We start from the raw sequence: 15,256 nt of genomic DNA, 5'->3' as shown, positions 1-15,256 counted from the left end.
CACATTCTCTCTCTGCTTTTATTTGCTTCTGTTCTTCTCTCTGTGTGCTTCTTTACATCTGCTGTCTCCCTCTTTGTAGATATCATGACTAGCAATGAAAAGAGAATCTCACTGGTTAGGTTAGTTACCACCTAGCATAAATAATTTCTGTTGGATTGCCAGATTTTAGAGGGCTGGTTTTTCTTGTTGTTGTTGAGTTGGGGTAGTGGGTGACCTGGCACCAAAGGCAAATTATTGGTTTTGTTCCTTCCTCTTCAGGGGGCTGTGGACCTGGCAGACTCAGAGCATGAGATCTAGGACACATAAAGTTAATTCTGCCCTCGGAGGCTAAAGACTTCATAGTTTCTAAATAAAAGCTATCAAGCACATGGCTAACCTTTTCCTTCCCTTGCTATATTTATCTTGTTTTATGTCCTCTGAGTCAAGCCCCTTTTGTGTTTGTGACCCTGTTGGAACTATTAGACCCTGTTGGAACTATTAGTTCATCATAGTATATAACTCAAGTGAGGTTTCCTGGAGGAGACAGGTCTTGAGCTGCAAAGGGCTGATCACTCTGGTATATAAAGAACTTCTAGAAATCATCAAGAGAAAGACCTAGAAACCAATAGAAAAATGGACAAAGGACATGTATAACCAGCTCACAGAAAAGTAGACTAAAAGGACCCCTACACACAAAAATGGTCAGCTTTGCTTTAAATGACAAACAAATATACAAAATATAATATATGAGAATATGTAAGTATGAATATATATGCATATAGCAAATAATAAAAAGAATAATAATACAAAATAACACTGCAAGAAGGTATCATTTCCTATTTCTCAGACTAACAAAACCCTAATCCCCTAATTTAAGAATCCATAGATTCTTAAGAAAATTAAGAATTAAGAATCCATAGAGCCAAGTTTGGCATGCAGACCAGCTTTGCATGTTACACTTCTCCAAGGTATTAGTCAATGTAAGAAAAGTCCAGAGCAATGACTAGGGCAATAGTTATAAAGTCCTCAGGGAAAGAGAAAAAACTGTAATCAAATAAATTATGCAAAAGCAAATGAAAAAAGTAAATAAAAGTGCAATTTGTAAATAAATACAAAAATTATATCCAACTAAATTGTGCAAAAGTAAATTAAAAAAAATAAAATAAAATAAAACTGTAATTTATAAATAAGTACAAAAAATTGTATCAAACTAAACTGTGCAGTAGTAAATATTACCCAATTTTGGTTGTTATATTTTTTTCTTTCCTTTTTAAGTCTCATCAATCCAGTTCCGGTCACACTTCTGTCTTTTGCAGACCCCATCATGATTTTATAACATCTGGGTAGAAGTTAATTTCTATTTACCTAATACTTTTCTTTACTAGTGACTGCATATTTTTTAAAAAAGATCTTATTTATTTATTTATTTATTTGATAGAAACTCAGCAAGAGGGGGGACACAAACAGGGGGAGTGGGAGAGGGAGAAGCAGGCCTCCTGCTGAGCAGGGAGTCCAATGCAGGACCCTGGGATCACGACCTAAGCTGAAGGCAGATGCTTAATGACTGAGCCACCCAGGTGTCCCGTGACTGCATATTTTAATTGTTTAAATAATTTTCGATTTACCATTACAATTCGAAACGCATTACTTTTCAAAAACTAGCTTCATATTAAACAGGATATCCAGGGAATCCTTTCTGATGTTTAATTTTTAAAGCACATATTGTTTAATATGTGACTCTGAACAAATTGGTCTATGTGCCCTCTAAAGCCACCTCCTATACCACCTAATGGCTCACATAACATAGTTTGGAAAGTTCTGCTTTTTATTCATTTGACAAATACATTTGAGTGCCTACAAGGTAATAGGCACTGTTCCAGGCAGTGGAAATTCAGCAATAAATTCAACCTACAGAAATTCCTGCTCTCAAGGAACTTACATTCTATGGGGAGGGACTGATAACAAATAAAATAAAGAAATACAATTTACAGTATGTGACATGGTGATATCCATTATGGAAAAAAAAATCAAGTTGGGAAAGGAGATAGTGTTGGGGGAAGAACAAGTGGATGGGTTGTCATTTTAAACAGTGGTCAAGAAGGCCTCACCAGGAAGGTCTCCTCTGAGAAAAGCTCTGAAGGAGCCAAGTGAATAAGCACAGTGACTGTTTGGGGAAGGGGCTTCCAGGCTGATGGAGGAGAATGTTCAAAGGCCCTGAGGTAGTGGAAACAAACTTGGTATGTCCAATGAACACCAGAGAGGTCAGTTGTCTGGAGGGCAAGGGGGAGAATGATAGATGAGAGAGAGGTCAGAAAGGTAACGAGGGGTAGTCAATCATGTCAGGCCTGTTGCTGCTCCTAATTCTATCATTTTATTTATTTGTTTAAAAAGTTTTTATTTATTTATTTGAGAGAAAGCACAAGCAGGGGGAGGAGCAGAGGGAGAAGCTGGCTCCCCACTGGGCAAAGAGCCTGATGCGGGGCTCAATTCTAGGATCCTGAGATCATGACCTGAGCCGAAGGCAGACACTTAACCAACTGAGCCACCCAGGCGTCCCTAATTCTATCATTTTAGAGTAAGGAACAAGGAGAGAGATATGGTTCGAAGACATAAAATTCATAGATCAGTTTGCATTTAGAGCCTAATTCTTAAATTCTTGCCTATCGGTCTCTTGGCCCTTACCAACAACAAGTCCTATAGGCCACTTAAAAGTCCACTGCACCATATCTGCCACCTAAAATCCTTCTAATGAAGAATAATGGAATAAATGAGAGAGAACTTACTGGCCATCGTCCTAGGCTCTGTACAAAAAAGAAGTAAGACTTGGTCCCTGACTTCAAGGAATCCATAGTCTTGTTGGAGTAAAAACACTTACAGACAGGTAGGAAATCCTGCAAGGACATTGCACTATCAAGTTCTCTGTTGCTGGCTCAGTGCAGGAAGGACGAGGGGAAGGTTACTCTAGAAAGGGGGGTCAGGGGTCTTTCCCGGACAGGGCAGGCCTTGAGCTGCACCTTGAAGAGTGAATGTGCAGAGGGAGGGAATTCCCAGCCTCTGCTGCTTCTGGAACCTGCCTCCCTGTCTCTAACTTCAGTATGATTAGTCTGATCTAGGCCTCTTGTCTTTATCGAGAATGATTCATTATCTTGTAACAGGTCTTCCTATCCTGGGCCTTGTCCCCGTTAAATCCTTCTGCTACAGCAGACAAAGTGATCTTTCTGATACATAAAATTGAGTTGTTGTTAAAACCCTCTAACGGCTCCCTAGGCAGGATATGTTCCAAGTCCTCACCAGAGTGTGGTACCTCACCTTTCGTGATCTGTCTTCTGTACGTCTACCCTCATCTCCCACAATTCAGTCTTAACGTTTCTGCCATGAAAAACTCCTGGATGTCTTGCTTTTCTAACCCTTTCCATACATACTCCTACTTTTCCTTCTTCAACAGGTTGGTGCCTGGTCATAGTGTCATACCCAGTTTACTTTCCTCTTCCGTGGGCTTTTCAACCCCACCTGCGCAGAAGAGTCACCCAGGGGCTTTTAAAAAATACCCAAACCCAGGCTTCACTCTCAGAAAATCTGATTTTATTGACATGGAGAATGAAGTCTGAGCATTGGGGTTTTTAAGAAGTTGTCTAAATAGGTGCTTCTCAAACTTTCCTGTGTGTACAACCCCTTAGGGGACCTTGTTCAAAGCAGATTCTGATTCAGCAGGTCCCAGGGGGCCTGAGGTTCTGTGTTTCTAACCAGCTCCCAGGTGAGCCTGAGGCCACTGACCCACAGCCTGCATTTTGAGTAGCAAGGGCGTGGAATGGAAAGTTCCAGAGCAACATGCCTGTGGAAGCCCCTTTCCAGCAGGACCTGCTGGGGCCTCTCAGTCACTGATCTCCTTTGGCTGCTTTGCCCTTGTGTGCATGGCCTTCTGATTTTCTGGCATTTGCTATCCCAATAAAACTCCCTCTGATTTTCAATGCAACCATTGGTGATAAAAACCCAATGAGCTGCTTCATGAGGGAGAAAATTTCATGTGCCTTTTTCCCAAGCACTTTGGCAAAAAGATATAATTTCTTTTGAAGTTATATGAGTAGATTGGTAAGACATCAAAGAAAGACATTTTCTGCAGAAGCAAAGTGAGAATGGACTGTTGAGTTAGGAAACAGAGCTCATCGGCCCATTTGAAGTATGTGAAGCAGGCAGCCTGTACAAATATAGAAGAAAACTGACAAATTGGCAATGAAAATGATAGTTACAAGGATCGGAGCTAACACGACGCATTTGTTATCAAGGTGCTGTTCTGAACACTTTCCATATAATAATCCTCAGATTATCCCATGAGATCATGAGATTATGTCTATGAATTATGCCCATTTTGCAGCTGTGGCACGGGGACACGGTGCTAAGTATCCAGTTGTGTGATCTAGCAAGTTGCTTAGTTGAGAGGAGTCCGTTAGTCCGTTGATAGTTAAGAAGTATTGAAGAGTGCTGGAATCAGCCAGAGGTTAGTGTCACCATTTGATGTCTGTGAAAGGAGATCACCAAAGAAGTTTTCCAGGAAAAATCACCTTCCCCAGCATGTACACATTTTCACTGGTATTCATGAATGTTGAATGGGCAAGGAAAAGTTTTGGAGAGACATGACTTAGGATTCTGACTACAGTTTGAAAATCCTGGAAGTGATGGAAAAAAAACAACAATTTTCCTCTTGCTTCAGGGAGATTTACCAGGAGGAGATGTTCTCCTTTGTGTAACCTTCTTTACATTCTTATTTTAAGATACTTTAGCTATTCTAGTCCATGCTACAAAATTCTCCCAGAAGAATATTTTTTATTAAGCATTTGGACTTAATATTTGTATCTAATAGTAGATGTCTAAAAAAACACGTACCAGAAGTGGCATATAGCATATGTGGCATATCTGTGGTCGAAAGGGCTTTCCAGCCATGACACCTATAAGTATATTGAGAGGAGACAAGTGTAGCATTGATGATAGCTGGGCAACTCTCCTTAACTGGCCAAGCTCAGGAATGTTGTAAGTGTGTGTGTGCAGGTAGATTCCACAACACTTTCTGTGTGCATGATTTCTCAGAGGCCAGGACTGGATTTATTCCTCTTTTTATCCAGCAGTACTCAATAGGTTTATTTGAACCAAACCAGTATCGATAGTTAATGTGTATTGAGTGATTTCTCTGATCCAGGCACTGTGCCAAGTGCTTTTGTGGGGATTAGCTCACGACAGCCTCTTCATAAAGCCACGTGGTTTGCACACACACCCGGCCCTCCAATGGCAGGGCTACCCTCTTGAATGCTGCGTATCTGTCTTCTTCACCCGTAGGTTTACGGAGTGGCCTTCAGGCCACGTATCCTTCTAGCTGCCGGGCTGCACGCAACTCCCATGCTCACTCTTCTCGGCACACTTCTCCCTCTTCCTGACTGTTCGAGGGGCTTCTCTATTGCACAGCCCATGAGCTGGCGGAGCAGCTCCGGACAGGCCCTGAGCCTGGGAAATCAAGTTCCCTCTTCCCTGCATTCTGCAATTCTGATTCCTAAATCAGATACATTATTCCTATTCGAATTTTTTTAAAAAAGATTTTATTTATTTATTTGACGGAGAGAGAGATTACAAGTAGACAGAGGGGCAGGCAGAGAGAGAAAGAGGGGGAAGCAGGCTCCCTGCTGAGCAGAGAGCCCGATGTGGGGCTCGATCCCAGGATCAGGATCTGAGCCAAAGGCAGAGGCTTAACCCATTGAGCCACCCAGATGCCTCCTTATTTGAATTTTTGAAGAATTAATAAGTTCTTGAATTTCAAGATTCTTTCTGAATCTTCATTTAGACATTTTTTTCCAACTTGAATTTTCAAAGAATTAGTACTATTGAGGTTTTACATTCAGACTCCACATTTAATTCGAAATGAGCTTAAGCGTGGTCTTTCTCTCTCCACCTTGAACTGTCAACTGGCTTATGATTTGCATCTTTTGTCCATTTCACAGGTGAGAACACCAAGGTGTAATAGTGCTTTGTTCAAGGTCACACAGCTTGTCCCAGGAGGAGAGGCCTGAACCCCAGGACACCTAACTGCAACCTCATTGCCCCTGGTCTGACCCTGGGGCCCACGCGTGGTCACCAGGGCCTGTGGGACTTCTTGTTTTCAGAGTGTTTGAGCTTCACAGGATCCTCACAGCCCTCTTGTGAGTAGCAGCTCCGGTATTATTATCTTACTTTATGGTTGACAATGCCGAGGCCCAGAAACTTGAGGACGCACACGCAGTACTCAGGTCGCTAAGTGGAGACACCAGGACTTTCAACAAATACCTTGAATTGGCAGAAATGATGGCAGAGATGGAGGAGAGAAGGGTCATTTTATCTCTAGAGTCTTTAGACCAAGGACTTGAGATGATTTTGCAAACTTGAGCTGCGCTTCTCACTTGTGCCGAGGAGTATCCTGAGACTGGGTGAAAGGTGGTGCAGGAAGAGGAAGACGGTCATGTGCCACGTCTGCTACCTTCCCAGAGCTTGCTGTCCAACCCAGGCTCTGTCCCTATCTCCACATTTTGCAGATGAGAAAACCGAGGCCTGGAGAGGCGAGCCAACTTGTCTATGTCAGGAAGTGAGGCACTGCCTCTGGCTTGGCATGGTCTTGTCCCTATGGCCCATGAAGCCATACCAGAGGTGGGAGGGCCCTTTCCTTTTGTTCTGATCTATCCTGTACTCTGCTTCTCTCCCGAACATCCTCTCCCAGCCTCTCTTCTGTTGGAGAGCCTACGGTGGGCTCCTAGAGAGCTTCATGACTTGTTTGGACTCTCCATCTGGCTCCGTCCTACCCATCTATTTAATGCGTCACTCTCCACACACAGGAGTCATCGGGATGAGGTGGGGGTGGCTGGTTCTGGTCAGCTCCGCCTCACCTCTGTCCCGGGGTTGCATCGCAGTGACTTCAGGGCAAGCTGCATACCTTCCCCACCTACTCAAATCTCCTCCATCCTTTAAGACCTGGCTTAGCTCAAGTCTCAGCTTTCTAGGCTGGCCACCTCCACCCATTTCCTGCTTCTCTGAATGTGGCACTTACCTTGGCACATAAATATATGTGGTCTTAAGATCCTTGCTATTATTTCATGTGTATTGTTCTAAACTATATTCTTTTTTTTTTTTTTAAGATTTTATTTATTTATTTGACAGAGAGAGAGATTACAAGTAGGCAGAGAGCCAGGTGGGGGGGGGGGCGGGAAGCAGGTTTCCCCGCTGAGCAGAGAGCCCGATTCGGGGCTCAATCCCAGGACCCTGAGATCATGACCTGAGCCGAAGGCAGAGGCTTAACCCACTGAGCCACCCAGGTGCCTCTGTTCTAAACTATATTCCAATCATGACAATAGCCAGTAGGACTTGTGAACGTTTTCTGTATGCCAGGCTCTCTTCTAAGTGTTTTTCATTTGTTGGCTTGTTCAGTTCTTACAGAAACCACATGAGATAGGGACGAATGTTACTGCTATGTTACAGATTAGGAAACTGAGGCAGAGAGATGTTAATTACTTGCCCAAAGTGACACAGTCCCAGGGATTGTGGGCCTGCACTGAACTACTACACTAAATTGCTCTTTTTAAATTCTTCATGCTTGCTTAGGGGAGACCATGACACCTTCCCTGGACAGGTGGTTGGGAGGATGAAGGGATTTCATTCCTAGTAGCATGGTGCCTGGCACTTGGATGGTACTGGAATATTTGCTCGACAAGGTTTAGGGGTTCTTCTCCAGACATGCACTTCTTACTACTGTGTTGCTAAGAAAAACAGCTGTTTTTGGACAGAAAAACAAACCTCTAAATTATTTACCATTTATATTAATTAATATTATGAGTAAAAGCAGACTTAATTTCAAAGAGACATTTTGAAAAGTTAAAGCCATCTACTGCAGTCAACACTCAAAATCCAACACACTTGAGACATATAATAGCTTTAAACAGTGGCCCATCTCCATAATCCGTACTGGGAAATACAGCATAAGACTCATGCTCAGAGAGTTAGTGTGAAGATTCATGAAGGAGCAGCGACCCATCAATGTGGTCTTACTTTAGGTAGTGGAGCTAAAACAACTTCTTAGCACAATTATATAGGATAATGACCATAACAGATATGTTGGGGATACCTAGTCTACCCATAGCCTCCTTTCTGGAAACTACTTCCCCCTCACCAATAGCTTCAGTTGCAGGTGTGTAGGGACCCTGGGGGCCATGTTTCCACTGTGTACCCTTCTCTCCCCTAACTGGATCTGTGGTGAATACTTGACCCAAATCCAGCCAATCCACTGGCTGGCCAGCACTCAATTCTCTCTTTTGAGCATTTGACATAGGAGACAGAGAGCCAAGTAATCCTGAAAGAGTTAGGCTTGTGGATGTAATGCAGAGGAATCCTTCAAAGAGAAATGGAGAGGAAAAAGAGCTCAGAGAGAGAATATCAGTCCTAAGAGGGGACTGAGGTCTGTTTCCAGTGCAGGGATTTCTGTGTATCCTACAACACAGTCTTTTTAGCTTGAATGAATTTCTGTTCCCTGAAACCCACTGATTCCTGAGAGAGTGGTTTTGACCTTATGATTCTCTCTGGTTGTGGGAGTATGTATCAGCTTATATTTGGCATGTTAATGGGTATAAATGGAATATAATTTATTGTATTTTGTTTCGTTTTGTTAGCTCCGGAGTAGAAGCCCTGATTCTTGTTCAGGAAATATGTGAGGACCTGTCACATGCCAGAAGCAATCTCATGGTTGGACATATCAACACTACCTCCAGTCAGCACTGAATTCAGTGATTTGCTCCACAAATCCTGGTGAATAGTTGTATTACCCACTTTTTGGAGGATGCATATTGCTTGCTTCTCTGTCTTCCTGCTCTGTATTGAGTTGACTCCTACATACCTCTGCTGCTGCTTAGAGGAAAGAAGAGAGGAGATGAAGGGAAAAAGATTAAAACTACCCAGTCTTGCTTCATACTTTGAGTTGAGTTTGAAGTTTGGTGGAGGACAGCATTTATAAACTGACCAAGAGGATGTTTAATTAAGAAGTCATTGCCTCAGGGTGCCTGGGTGGCTCAGTGGGTTGGGCCTCTGCCTTCGGCTCAGGTCATGATCTCAGGGTCCTGGGATGGAGCCCCACATCAGGCTCTCTGCTCGGCAGGGAGTCTGCTTCCCCCCACCTCCCTCTGCCTGCTTTTCTGCCTACTTGTGATCTCTGTCAAATAAATAAATAAAATCTTAAAAAAAAAAAAGTCCTTGCCCCTGATTCTTCTACCTACATCGCCATTAGATTCCCTAGATTCCCCATTCTGGAGAGGCAGCAGAATGTGGTGGGAAGAATTCTGGCCTGAGGACTATGTCCCTTCCAACCTGGCTTTGCTAGCTGGGATTCTTGGGCCAAGGGCTACTTCCATCTCCAGGCCTCTGTTTCTGCATTTGTAAAAAGTGCTAATAATGCCAGTTTGTCTAGCCCACAGGGTGGTTGAAGGCTCAAATGAGAAAATAGATGGAAAGAGATTTCCAAGCCATAAGGAATAAAGAATGTTGTAGGATCATTCTCAAGGCCATCATGTAGAAATGATTGTGTCCAGTCAGTGCAGATCCCAAACTACCCCAATTTGTAGTAACTCAGGATTCCAGACTTCTGGTCAACCTTTCCTAACCCAGACCCTTCCTTGGCCTTCCTCCTAACCCACTGACTTCCTTAGGTTTCTTTCTTTCTTAACTCTTATGTAGCTCCCTCTTGGTGGTGGTGGTAGTAGTAGATGGCAGGGCGGGGACACAAAGATGCTGGCAGTGGGGGCTATAGAACATAGAGACCAGCCTTCACTTGGGAACACTTAGTAAAGTGTTTCTCTCTGTTGAGGATTCTTGAGGTAAATCTTTGTTGATTTGGGTAAAAGTTATTGTGCTTCCTTCCCCCCAACAGTCTTGTTCAGAAAAAGGTGAGAAACTAGAACCATCAAAAGGCTGGAAGTTGCCATGCAGGCACCATCCCTCCGGTACTTGCCCACCAAGAACCCACCTCTCAGGGATTCTACCTTAGTTGATCTGGGATATGACCTGGACTTCTGTTCTCTCAGCAAGTTCCAGGAGATTCTGTTACGGGATGTGATCCATTATTGGGAATTTACTGATTTGTCTAAACCTTCAACTTACAATGAGTTAGGGGCTCCAATTTCTCTCAAACTACAGTCCTTCATTTAAATTCTAGTTGGCACGCCCCCTGGAGAGTTAGTCAACACCAGTATCTCAAATACTCTAAAACGAAAAAATCTCCCGGTCCAACCAGCTTTAGCTCTTAATATTCTTACCATTATTATCCTCACTGCCTTCCTGGAAACCTCAGGCATCTTTAATATCCTCCTTATCCTCAAGGTGAGCTCCAGAACTGAAAGGAAATTTCTTTTGTTATATTTCTTCCTTCAATCCATTTGTTTCTGCTTCCATAACCCTCATGTCTGTGCATGTCTTATTAGCTTGCATCTGACCTAGTCCACTGGCCTGCAAACTAGTCTCCAGTTCTAATCTCTCCTTTGGTTTTTATTCCACCTGAAACCTGAGGCCAGAAGGAGGGTGAGTTCTCAACTCCTTAGCCTGGCCTTGAAAAACTTTTGTGTGTTGGTTTTGCTCTACTTTTGCTCTGCTGTCTTGGCTGAACTGGACCTCTCCTCTGAACACATTTGTGTTAACACATTTGTGGAGTCCTGCTCCAGGTTTTGCCCTCGAGTTTTCACCCTCTTTTCTGTCTAGGGAATCTCACTTGTCTTTCAAAGTCCGGCCTGAACATGGCTGGCTGCACTAAGCCTTTTGGGATCTGCTCCTGCCAAAGGGATTTCTCTCAGAATTCCTGTTGCACTTTATTTACGCTCAACTTTGGGCACTTAGCAGATACTGAGATCCACACAGAGACTTTGATCTCCATGGGGACCAAGGCCTTGCTCTATATATCTTCATGCCTCCCTGTGGATGATACCCAGCACAGCCTTCTTTACCATGGCAGGTTTATAGTAAATATTGGCTGCATGAATGAGTACAGGATGGAAATACAGTTGAGTGACTTTTGTAAGACCATGCAGCTCGTTTGATGGGTCACACTGAAAGAGAATCCTTATCTCTGACATCTGCACTCTATACTATTTCAAGAAGCCCATTGTCTTTAAGGATAATTCACAGTGGTCCACAGTTACAACGATTAATTGCCTCACGAAGAACACGTGTTTGCTAATTTAGACAAGTCAAGAAAAAGTTGAATACTTAGGGAGAGGAAAAAAAAAATCTCAGGAGTAGCTTAACCCAAACAGCCAGAAAACCAAATATTAAGGTTTGTGGAGGGTTACATTTTCCTGTCATTCCTGGGAGGGTCTGGGAGATCTGGAGGGGATGCAGAGGAAGGGATGAGAAAAAGCTGCTTCCAGACTAAGTGTCCCCAACTTCCATCCACTCCCTGGGGTGGCTGTGTGATTGTTGCATGCTTTTGACAATGCATGATAGATTTTGTGCAGCCTAGTTTAGCAAGGGTGAGGGCAGTTTCTTCCCCATTATCACCTCATTAAACTTCTGAATGTTGAAGCTTTGCTAGCCGACTGTATTAGGTTTAATCTCTCCTGAATTCCACACATTTCGTTTAAGCTGCACACTTAATTGCCTAAAGGGTAATTGAAAATGCAGCATGAAATGTGTGGTGAGTGAAGGCTATTATACAGACCTTACGTTCTACATTTCTGATTAACTCTGTGAGCTTACCCGTTAATGGCATTCCCTTTGATTACCAGCATTTGGTTCAGGCCAGTGAGTTAGCTCTAAGTATGTGCTTTTTAGAATCTTAACTGCCACCTTGATCTCTCTTTCTTGTTCTCTCTTACACACACACACACACACACACTCCTTTCTATTCTTGGGATAGTGGATTTCTCAAACTATTCACTATCTTAAGAAATTGACTCTTTGGAAATGAAGCCTAGAAAAGCAATTACGTGGGGCTGATGGGTGAAAAGCACAGGGATGTGTTCATCCGACACTCCTGACTTCTCATCAGGTTCCTGTCCTGCTGCCTGCAGAGATGTCTCATGAGTTAAGGGGAAGACTGGGGCCTCCTATGCTGTTTCTTCAGCTCTGTGATGATGGGGTGTGAGGGTTCTGGTGGATGCTCCCTGTCTCACATGTTAGGATCTAACCACCAAGCAGAGCAAACTTTGGGCCACCTTCTTTCCCCTGATCTAAGTGGGAAAATGCAGGTGTAGTCACACCCTTGTTTTCTAATTAATGAAAATTCTTGTCATCTCTATTTTCTTAGAAGAAAGTTCTTGCATCTTTGAGGTCTGGCTCCCAAGGTGACCCTGGAACGAAAGAGCTGTGTCTGCCTTTCTGCAGAGTTGGTCGGTGAGTCCCTGCTGGGGGACAGAGGGTGTGAATAAACTCACAGAAGATGGTTGTTGAATGATTAAACCACTCGCCTGTTCCTGATTTGCGTCGGATGGTATAATACTGGATGCTTCTGAAGATGATAAATGAAGTGTAGGAGAGAAATAGCCTTGGGGTGAAGGTTAGGGGCCTGAACTCTGGCCCCAGCTCTGTCACTGTGCGTGCCTTGGCAAGACTTGGCAAGTTGCTCGCTGTTTCCAGGCCTCACTTTCCCATTTTCAAGATGTTCTCTGGGGGCCCTTCCAGGTGTGGGGACCGCTGTCTAAGAAGCCTCTGCTGCGTTGTCTCTAGTGCTCAGAAACCACGTGGAGATTAAGCAACATGGGCTCCAAGGCTAAGAAACATCTGTGGCGCAAAGACTTGCAGAGCCCAGTTAGGTCTCAGTACCACTGCCCCGCCAGCATCAGCTCAGCCGGACTTCATTACTCTATCGCCTACGTTGGTCTAATCCCCTCTCTTCTTTACTCACCGACCTCACTCGGGATTGGTCATTGTAGATTTATAGATTTTCCCTCTTCCCCTGTGGGCTGAAGTATCTACAGTGATTGAAGTTGGTTTGGTTGTGATTGGGAGTGATTAAATTAATAGCTCTCTCCAACAAAGATAAACTTAATGAAGATAATAGATAAAATGTCTAATTAAGCAGGCGTATCACTGTCTACTTTGAGTCTAAATAAATTTACCTCTTAACTTGGAAGAGCTAAGAGGTTAATTAGAAAACAGGGGTGTGACTACACCTGCATGCTCACTGATAAATGCAGTGTCTGGGCTTGAGGAGGTGGGGGGTAGAGTGGGGAGTGGGAGTGGGGATGAGAGCTGGGGGTGGGGGATGGGAGGTGGGGACAGTAATTCCATCCAGTGTCATTGCCATCCAGTGTAGTGCTTTCAAAGGACACAAACCTGGCGTGGTTCAAGCTGTGTCTCTCCACACCCCCAACACACACACACACACATGCACACACACATATATGGAGTAAGCACTTATTTCCTATGAATCAACATAACCCACAAATACAGAACTAAAGGGAGCGACAAGGGAGCATGGAGAAAACTTTGCCCCCATCTGTAGGTGATAATGATGGCGGTGTATGATTTGGGTTCTGCCACATTTTGTGTTATTTTGGGAGAAGGAAAAACTCACCCCTATTGTTTCTTTTCTTTCTACCTCCAGGCAACTAATATTTATTTATATTTATTTAGCTCTTTCTTGGGGGACTACATTAAAATTTTTTTTAATTTTGGTAAAATCTATATAAACATATGATTTGACATTTTAACCATTTTAAGTGTACAGTTCAGCAGCATTAAATACATTCACACTGTTGTGTCCCCCTTGGCACCGTCCACTCACAGAACTCTTTTCCTCCTGTGAAACTGAAACTGGGTCCCCAGCCATCACTGACTCCCTATCCCTTCTCCCTACAGCCCCTGGCGACCACCATTTTTCTTTCTGTCTCTGAATTTGCCTTTCCGTCTCTGAATATTCCTTCCTTCCTTCCTTCCTTCCTTCCTCTTTCTCTCCTTCTTTTTTCATTTATTTTCCTCCCTCCCTCCCTTCCCCCCTTCCTCCCTTCTTTCTTTCCCTCATTGCTTCCTCTTCCTCTTCTTCTCCCTACCCCCCTTTCTTTCCAAATAGTAGTCATCCTAATGGCTGTGAGGTGGTATCTCATTGTGGCTTTGATTTGCATTTCCCTAATGATTACAGATGTTGAACATCTTTTCATGTGCTTGTGGTCCATATTTTGCTAGGTTCAGAATTATGGTTTACAATATAGCTAGAAAGAGGCCACATGCACAAAGAAACACCAAAACATCTTTGTGCAAAAGTAAGGTTTCAATTGCAACTTTGCACGATAGGAGTATTAAGAACAAATAGGGGGGGCGCCTGGGTGGCTCAGTGGGTTAAAGCCTCTGCCTTCAGCTCGGGTCGTGATCCCAGGGTCCTGGGATCGAGCCCCGCATCGGGCTCTCTGCTCCTCAGGGAGCCTGCTTCCTTCTCTCTCTCTGCCTGCCTCTCTGCCTACTTCTGATCTCTCTCTGTCAAATAAATAAAATCTTAAAAAAAAAAAAAAAGAACAAATAGGGAAGACAGTGTGGTAGAGCGTATTCAAGCTGTGAAGAAAAATCAGAGATCTCAGAAGGTGAGGGAACTGGCCCATGACTAGTTAGGGGAGGTCTCCTGTGTCTCTCAGGCACTCCCACCACTGATGCTTTCAGACTTTAGTGTGCGTAAGACTCATGATGGGAGTTCCAGGGTTCTACCTTCCGGAGATTCTGATGAAGTGGGTCTGAGTGGGCCTGCGATAGTCTTTATAGTCAAACATCCCTGGTGATTCTGATGCAGATGGCCAGGTAGCCTTGCATATGTCCGGCCTCCTCCTTGAACTCAGATGGGGACATGGTGAGTTTCATGGACCAAAAAATGTACTATTTTCCTACTGCTGTTTTCACAAATTACTACAAATTTAGTAGCTTAAAACAACACAAAATTATTCTCTTTTAGTTCTAAAAATCAGAAGTCCAAAATAGGTTTCACTGGGCTAAGATCAAGGTGGAGGCAGGGCACACGCACTGTGTTCCTTTTGGAGGCTTTAGGGGACAATCTCTTTCTTTGCCTTTTTCAGCTTCTACCAGCCAGCCCCATTCCATGGCTTGTGGCCCCTTCCTCCATCCTCATAGCCAGCACCATAGCATTTTCAAATCTCTCTCTGATTCTGACTTCTCTTCATTTCTCCTTGTCTATTGTAAAGGACCCCTGTGATTATGTGGGGCTCACTTGGATTCTCCAAGATAATCTCCTTATTTTAAGGTCATCTGAAAAGCAACCTTAATTCCATGTGCAACCTTAATTCCCCTTTAC

The 15,256-nt window shown here is 43.6% G+C and overlaps 1 long non-coding RNA gene across 2 annotated transcripts in view; it reads left to right on the top strand.

Annotated features, from left to right (window-relative positions):
* The window catches only part of LOC125082635 (uncharacterized), a 93,004-nt gene that overhangs the window by 42,070 nt on the left and 35,678 nt on the right, over positions 1-15,256 (top strand). The window contains exons 2-3 of one of the 2 annotated variants that reach the window (XR_007122028.1): positions 5,964-6,161; positions 12,269-12,354. This is a non-coding gene — a long non-coding RNA (uncharacterized LOC125082635). Of the gene's footprint in view, positions 1-5,963; positions 6,162-12,268; positions 13,096-15,256 lie in introns of those variants that run through there. The other variant, XR_007122027.1, reaches the window with a different exon arrangement.

This window comes from Lutra lutra, chromosome 12 (assembly GCF_902655055.1).
Source record: "Lutra lutra chromosome 12, mLutLut1.2, whole genome shotgun sequence".
NCBI lineage: Eukaryota > Metazoa > Chordata > Mammalia > Carnivora > Mustelidae > Lutra > Lutra lutra.
This window is presented reverse-complemented; position numbering and strand designations above follow the sequence as displayed.